The sequence below is a fragment of the Rhipicephalus microplus genome, unplaced genomic scaffold, assembly GCF_043290135.1.
Source record: "Rhipicephalus microplus isolate Deutch F79 unplaced genomic scaffold, USDA_Rmic scaffold_290, whole genome shotgun sequence".
In the NCBI taxonomy this organism is placed as follows: domain Eukaryota; kingdom Metazoa; phylum Arthropoda; class Arachnida; order Ixodida; family Ixodidae; genus Rhipicephalus; species Rhipicephalus microplus.
In genome coordinates, this window is record NW_027464860.1 from 90,001 (window position 1) to 97,593 (window position 7,593).

The 7,593-nt window shown below is 60.3% G+C and overlaps 1 non-coding gene across 1 annotated transcript; it reads right to left on the minus strand.

The window, feature by feature from the left end:
* Nucleotides 1-1,337: 1,337 nt before the first annotated feature.
* Nucleotides 1,338-3,152, minus strand: LOC142793184 (small subunit ribosomal RNA). Its single transcript, XR_012891501.1, has one exon. It is a non-coding gene; the product is annotated as a small subunit ribosomal RNA (ribosomal RNA).
* Nucleotides 3,153-7,593: the final 4,441 nt, after the last annotated feature.

The following is a 7,593-nucleotide window of genomic DNA, read 5'->3' on the forward strand; positions in this document are numbered from 1 at the left end:
TCCCGGCCTCCGTGGAGCGCGGGATGCACGGTCCCATCGACAAGCCTCTCCCGTTTTTACCGTGGCGTCGCGGTTCACCACGGCGGGCGGGTCGGTCTCCTCCGCATAAAAAGGGGGACCCCCGCTTTTTGTTCCACGAAATCGCACAAGCTTTTTTCGCATCCACGGTTTGCCACCGCACACCAAAATGCCGATCCGGCTGCCTACTTTAGCCAACAGGTGGAGCCAGGCGCGCCGTACTTGCGCGGCACTTCCCACGTCCACCGAAGTCGGTGCCAAGGACCACTTTCGGCGCCGGAGCCGCGTACGAGCCTACTCGAGGCGGAAGAACGAAGCCAGCAAGGGCCTGGCCGCAAGTGCGTTCAATTGTCGGGACGTCCAAGTCCCTCGTTCTTCCGTGCTTCCTCTTTCGGCAAGTCGTTGCGGCACCTTCCCAAAGCGCGCAGACCCGCTAATCGCGACGAGCGCGACGTGGCCGTGCCGCCTTTCCCTCGGCAGCAAGCAAAACGCCTGGCAACGTCGACGCTCCCCTAACCGCGATCTCGCACCGTGTTTCGTGTGGCGAATTCAAAAGCCGGCCGGCGCTGCTGCAACCATTACGGTCGGTACGCATACGCCGCGGAGGGCGGGACGGTCATCGGAGCGTGCGGTTCCTCCATCGAGTACTGCGCACCTCGGCCGTCGCATCGCCGTGCCATGACCGGCCGCGCGTCAACGCGAACCGGTGCCAGCGAGATCCCTCGCCTGCAAGAACCGACCGGCAGCCTCCGTCACCCGAGGACGCGGAGGCGCTTGCCGCGGACGGCGGGACGGTATGCACTGGTGCACAGCGGACCCGTCACATCGCCAGTTCCTTGACCGACCGCCGACGCTTGTGCCGTTCCTCTCGTACTTGGCAGTCGCCGCGCGATTGTCGGGTCTCGTTCTTGCACGCTCGAACGGTCGGGAGGGCACTCGGCTGGCGTTTCGGGAACGCGCAGCCTCGCCTTCTACCGACGTAACCACGACTCGCCGTTCGCGCTCCGCCGCTCCTGTTTACAGTACTAGGCGGTCCCGCAGCGGTCGGGTCGCGCATTTCGAGCGCTTCGAGCCACGGTGCAGTGGCGGGTCGAAAGCCGACCTATGAGTGCGTTGCGCCGTTTGTACCCGCGTCCGCCACCTGGCCGACCGTCCAAGGTCGCGGTGTTGGCGTCCGCTGGGCGCAACAATTTGTCACGGGGTGCCGCTCCACATTCAGGCAGCCCCGTGGGGAAAAGCCGACCCCGCGTCCAAACGGGGTCAGCGGCAGAAAGTGTCGGGCGCAGACGCAGCTGAGGCGCTCACCCTTCACAATCCGTTAATGATCCTTCCGCAGGTTCACCTACGGAAACCTTGTTACGACTTTTACTTCCTCTAAATGATCAAGTTTGGTCATCTTTCCAACAGACCGGCGCAACCGAAAGGCCGCGCCGGACATCGGTCCGAAGACCTCACTAAATCATTCAATCGGTAGTAGCGACGGGCGGTGTGTACAAAGGGCAGGGACGTAATCAACGCGAGCTTATGACTCGCGCTTACTGGGAATTCCTCGTTCAAGGGGAACAATTGCAAGCCCCTATCCCAATCACGAAAGAAGTTCCACGGGTTACCCAGTCTTTTCAGACAGGGATAAAGACACGCTGCTTCCTTCAGTGTAGCGCGCGTGCGGCCCCGGACATCTAAGGGCATCACAGACCTGTTATTGCTCTGTTTCGTGCGGCTAGGAGCCGCTTGTCCCTCTAAGAAGGTTGTAAGGTGCTGGGAACCCCGCACCTATTTAATAGGCTAGAGTCTCGTTCGTTATCGGAATTAACCAGACAAATCGCTCCACCAACTAAGAACGGCCATGCACCACCATCCACCGAATCAAGAAAGAGCTCTCAATCTGTCAATCCTCCCAGTGTCCGGGCCGGGTAAGTTTTCCCGTGTTGAGTCAAATTAAGCCGCAGGCTCCACTCCTGGTGGTGCCCTTCCGTCAATTCCTTTAAGTTTCAGCTTTGCAACCATACTTCCCCCGGAACCCAAATACTTTGGTTTCCCGGAAGCTGCCCGCCGAGTCATTTGAGTAACTCAGGCGGATCGCTGGTTGGCATCGTTTATGGTCAGAACTAGGGCGGTATCTGATCGCCTTCGAACCTCTGACTTTCGTTCTTGATCAATGAAAACATTCTTGGCAAATGCTTTCGCAGTAGTTCGTCTTGCGACGGTCCAAGAATTTCACCTCTAGCGCCGCAATACGAATGCCCCCGTCCGTCCCTCTTAATCATTACCTCGTATTCCAAAAACCAACAGAACAGAAACGAGGTCTTGTTCTATTATTCCATGCAAGTTTATTCAGGCGACTCGCCTGCGTTGAGCACTCTAATTTTTTCAAAGTAAAAGCACCGGCCATCTCGAGGCACACAATGAAGTGCACCAAGAAAGAACCGGCATGATGTTCAGTCCGAGCCGTCGCATCGGGTAGATGCACTACTCGTCTGGAACTGAGATCCAACTACGAGCTTTTTAACCGCAGCAGCTTTAGTATACGCTATTGGAGCTGGAATTACCGCGGCTGCTGGCACCAGACTTGCCCTCCAATTGATCCTCGTTAAAGGATTTAGAGTGTACTCATTTCAATTACGGGGCCTCAAAAGAGTCCCGTATTGTTATTTTTCGTCACTACCTCCCCGTGCCGGGAGTGGGTAATTTGCGCGCCTGCTGCCTTCCTTGGATGTGGTAGCCGTTTCTCAGGCTCCCTCTCCGGAATCGAACCCTGATTCTCCGTTACCCGTAACAACCATGGTAAGCAAGTAACCTACCATCGAAAGTTGATAAGGCAGACACTTGAAAGAAACGTCGCCGGCTCGTGGCCATGCGATCAGCACAAAGTTATCCAGAGTCACCACACAATACGGGCCGAAACCCGATCGATCTTGGTCTAATAAAAGCACCCGTTACCCAAAGGGCTCCAGGCTCACTGCATGTATTAGCTCTAGAATTGCCACAGTTATCCAAGTAGGAAGAAACGATCTAAGGAACCATAACTGATTTAATGAGCCATTCGCGGTTTCGCCTTATTTCGGCATGTACTTAGACATGCATGGCTTAATCTTTGAGACAAGCATATGATTACTGGCAGGATCAACCAGGTAATCGTTCGACTGCGCGTCCGTCCTCGCCCTCGGCGGGCCGGACGCAGTCTGTGTGCGGCGGAGGCCACCTTCAGGCGCCCCAACACGCTTATTTTGCACTCCGAGATGACGGCGTTCGAGCTCGCTACGGCACAACCTTCCCGAAAGACGAGTGGGAGCCGTGCGGCAAGAAGCACGTTCATGCTCGCTCTTTTTCGTTGCATCGACTCGGTCGCGCCGTGCGGGTTGCCCAAGCCCGCTGCACTGTCGGTGGACCGGCCGGAACTAGCAACGGAGCCGAGACTGCAAAGCCGCCAGACGACGGGTCACGCCCGCGTCTTCGGCGCTTTCGCATCTGAATCGCCCGAGGACGACACGGAACACACCTCGATATCGTGGTAAAACGGCACCGTCCGACAACCAGCCCCTAACGCATCAAGCGGATGAGGCTGCAGACGACTGCCGTGGATTCCCCTGGAGCAGACCCGAGGACACGCTTGACGAGGCCGAAGCCCGCCGCATATCAGACACCCGGTCGCTTTCGCGTACGCCGCTCACGAGAACCCCCACATAATAGCAGCGATAAGTACCCAGACCTCCTTGGGCCCTAATACGAGCGTACTCGAGAAAATTTCACCGCGGGTGTGCCCCGAAACGTGTGGCATGTTGAGCGTGCCACAAGTCTACGTCGCTCTCAAACCCGCCGAGGTCGTAGAATTTGCGACCCTACTCACGAAATTCCCACCGAGGATACGGCCGCAAACGTACCGCACCTTGGGTAGGCCACGAGTTTGTGCAACACTACGCTGACGGCACAGCACCGAGGTCGTGCGCGCACGCACGGGAAAATTCCGCCGCGGTTTCTGCCGAAAACGTGAGGCACCACGACTCTCCGCAAGTTCGCGTCGACTGCGAAAGACCGAAGTCGTGAACGACGTGTCCGCTACTCGCCGCCGACACGCTGGACACCAAACGTACAACGACTCGACGGCGTCGTAGAGGCCCACGACGCGGTTTTCCTTAACGACGTCTCGGCGTGGCACCGACAGGTTAGAACGGCCGACCAACGTTCCCTGTCCGCCGTTCGGCTCAGTCGAAGGGCTCGGCGACTTCGGCAACGCTGCGAAGCCGCACGGTGACGCACGCCATGTCCCCATTTTTTTTTTTCTTTCTGCGTCTGCCGGGGTGCCCCTATAATAGCAGCGATAAGCACCCAGACCGCCGTGGGTCGCTCGCCCCGGCTGACGTGGTTTTTCGTACTCCTGCGGCGGTCGCCGTCAAGCACGTCCAAATACGCTACTTTCGTGGGCGCATTCACGCTCTTTCGCTTCGCCGGAGTGCCAGCACTCACTCTGCCAAAAACGGCGAACATCCGAGCGGCGGTTCCCACTTTTGCGTCGGCGTCGCAAACCCCGCCCCGGCAGACGAGGTTTGCCGTACTCGTGCGACGGTGGCCGGCGGGCACGTCGAAAGACGCCGATATCGTGCGCGAATTGGCGCACCTTGGCTTCACCGGAGTGCCGCCACTGACTCCTCCAAAAACGGCGAAGATCCGAGCGGCGCTTCCCACTTTCGCATCGGCGTCCCGAACTCCGCCCCGGCTGACGCGGTTTACCGTACTCGTGCGACGGTCGCCGGCGAGCACGTGGAAAGACGCCGATATCGTGCCCGAATCGGCTCCGTTCGGCTTCGCCGGAGTGCCAGCACTGGCTCGGCGAAAGACGACGAACATCCGAGCGACGGTTCTCACTATTGCGTACGCGTCGCAAACCCCGCCCCGGCAGACGCACTTTGCCGTACTCGTGCGACGGTCGCCGGCGAGCACGTAGAAAGACGCCGATATCGTGCCGGAATCGGCCCCGTTTGGCTTCGCCGGAGTGCCAGCACTCACTCGGCCACAAACGGCGAACATCCGAGCGGCGGTTCCCACTTAGCCGTCGGCGTCCCGAACTCCGCCCCGGCAGACGCGGTTGCCGAGCTCGTGCGACTAGCGACCGCGAAGCCGTCTCGCGACGCCGCTTTCGTGCGCGGCTCCCACTGCGACCTGGGTCACCCGAGGTCGACGAGCAAAAAAGAATGTCGAAAAAAATTTTTTTTTTTTTTGCGTCTGCCGGGGTGCCCCTATAATAGCAGCGATAAGCACCCAGACCGCCATGGGTCGCTCGCCCCGGCTGACGTGGTTTTTCGTTTTCCTGCGGTGGTCGTCGTCAAGCACGTCCAAACACGCCACTTTCGTGGGCGCATTCGCGCTCTTTCGCTTCGCCGGAGTGCCAGCACTCACTCTGCCAAAAACGGCGAACATCCGAGCGGCGGTTCCCACTTTTGCGTCGGCGTCGCAAACCCCGCCCCGGCAGACGAGGTTTGCCGTACTCGTGCGACGGTGGCCGGCGGGCACGTCGAAAGACGCCGATATCGTGCGCGAATTGGCGCACCTTGGCTTCACCGGAGTGCCGCCACTGACTCCTCCAAAAACGGCGAAGATCCGAGCGGCGCTTCCCACTTTCGCATCGGCGTCCCGAACTCCGCCCCGGCTGACGCGGTTTACCGTACTCGTGCGACGGTCGCCGGCGAGCACGTGGAAAGACGCCGATATCGTGCCCGAATCGGCTCCGTTCGGCTTCGCCGGATTGCCAGCACTGGCTCGGCGAAAGACGACGAACATCCGAGCGACGGTTCTCACTATTGCGTACGCGTCGCAAACCCCGCCCCGGCAGACGCACTTTGCCGTACTCGTGCGACGGTCGCCGGCGAGCACGTAGAAAGACGCCGATATCGTGCCGGAATCGGCCCCGTTTGGCTTCGCCGGAGTGCCAGCACTCACTCGGCCACAAACGGCGAACATCCGAGCGGCGGTTCCCACTTAGCCGTCGGCGTCCCGAACTCCGCCCCGGCAGACGCGGTTGCCGAGCTCGTGCGACTAGCGACCGCGAAGCCGTCTCGCGACGCCGCTTTCGTGCGCGGCTCCCACTGCGACCTGGGTCACCCGAGGTCGACGAGCAAAAAAGAATGTCGAAAAAATTTTTTTTTTTTTTTTTGCGTCTGCCGGGGTGCCCCTATAATAGCAGCGATAAGCACCCAGACCGCCATGGGTCGCTCGCCCCGGCTGACGTGGTTTTTCGTTTTCCTGCGGTGGTCGTCGTCAAGCACGTCCAAACACGCCACTTTCGTGGGCGCATTCGCGCTCTTTCGCTTCGCCGGAGTGCCAGCACTCACTCTGCCAAAAACGGCGAACATCCTAGTGGCGGTTCCCACTTTTGCGTCGGCGTCGCCAACCCCGCCCCGGCATACGCGGTTTGCCGTACTCGTGCGGCGGTGGCCGGCGGGCACGTCGAAAGACACCGATATCGTGCGCGAGTCGATGCTTCTTGGTCTCGCAGGAGGGCCGCCACTCACTCCTGCAAAAACGGCGAAGATCCGAGCGGCGCTTCCCACTTTTTCGTCGGCGTCGCAAACCTCGCCCCGGCAGACGCGCTTTGCCGTACTCGTGCGACGGTCGCCGGCGAGCACGTCGAAATACGCCGATATCGTGCCCGAATCGGCCCCGTTTCGCTTCGCCGGAGTGCCAGCACTCGCTCGGCCAAAGACGACGAACATCCGAGCGACGGTTCCCACTATTGCGTACGCGTCGCGAACCCCGCCCCGGCAGACGCGGTTTGCCGTACTCGTGCGGCGGTGGCCGGCGGGCACGTCGAAAGACGCCGATATCGTGCACGAATTGGCGCTCCTTGGCTTCACCGGAGTGCCAGCACTCACTCGGCCAAAAACGGCGAACATCCGAGCAGCGGTACCCACTTAGCCGTCGGCATCCCGAACTCCGCGCCGGCTGACGCGGTTGCCGAGCTCGTGCGACTAGCGACCGCGAACGCGTCTCGCGACGCCGCTTTCGTGCGCGGCTCCCATTGCGACCTGGGTTACCCGAGCTCGACCAGCAAAAAAGAAGGTCGAAAATTTTTTTTTTTTTTCTGCGTCTGCCGGGGTGCCCCTATAATAGCAGCGATAAGCACCCAGACCGCCGTGTGTCGCTCGCCCCGGCTGACGTGGTTTTTCGTACTCCTGCAGCGGTCGCCGTCACGCACGTCCAAATACGCCACTTTCGTGGGCGCATTCGCGCTCTTTCGCGTCGCCGGAGTGCCAGCACTCACTCTGCCAAAAACGGCCAACATCCGAGCGGCGGTTCCCACTTTTGCGTCGGCGTCGTAAACCCCGCCCCGGCAGACGCGGTTTGCCCTACTCGTGCGACGGTCGCCGGCGAGCGCGTCGAAAGACGCCGATATCGTGCGCTAATTGGCGCTCCTTGGCTTCTCCGGAGTGCCGCCACTCACTCCTCCAAAAACGGCGAAGATCCGAGCGGCGTTCTCCACTTTCGCATCGGCGTCCCGAACTCCGCCCGGGCTGACGCGGTTTACCGTACTCGTGCGACGGTCGCCGGCGGGCACGTCGAAAGACGCCGATATCGTGCCGT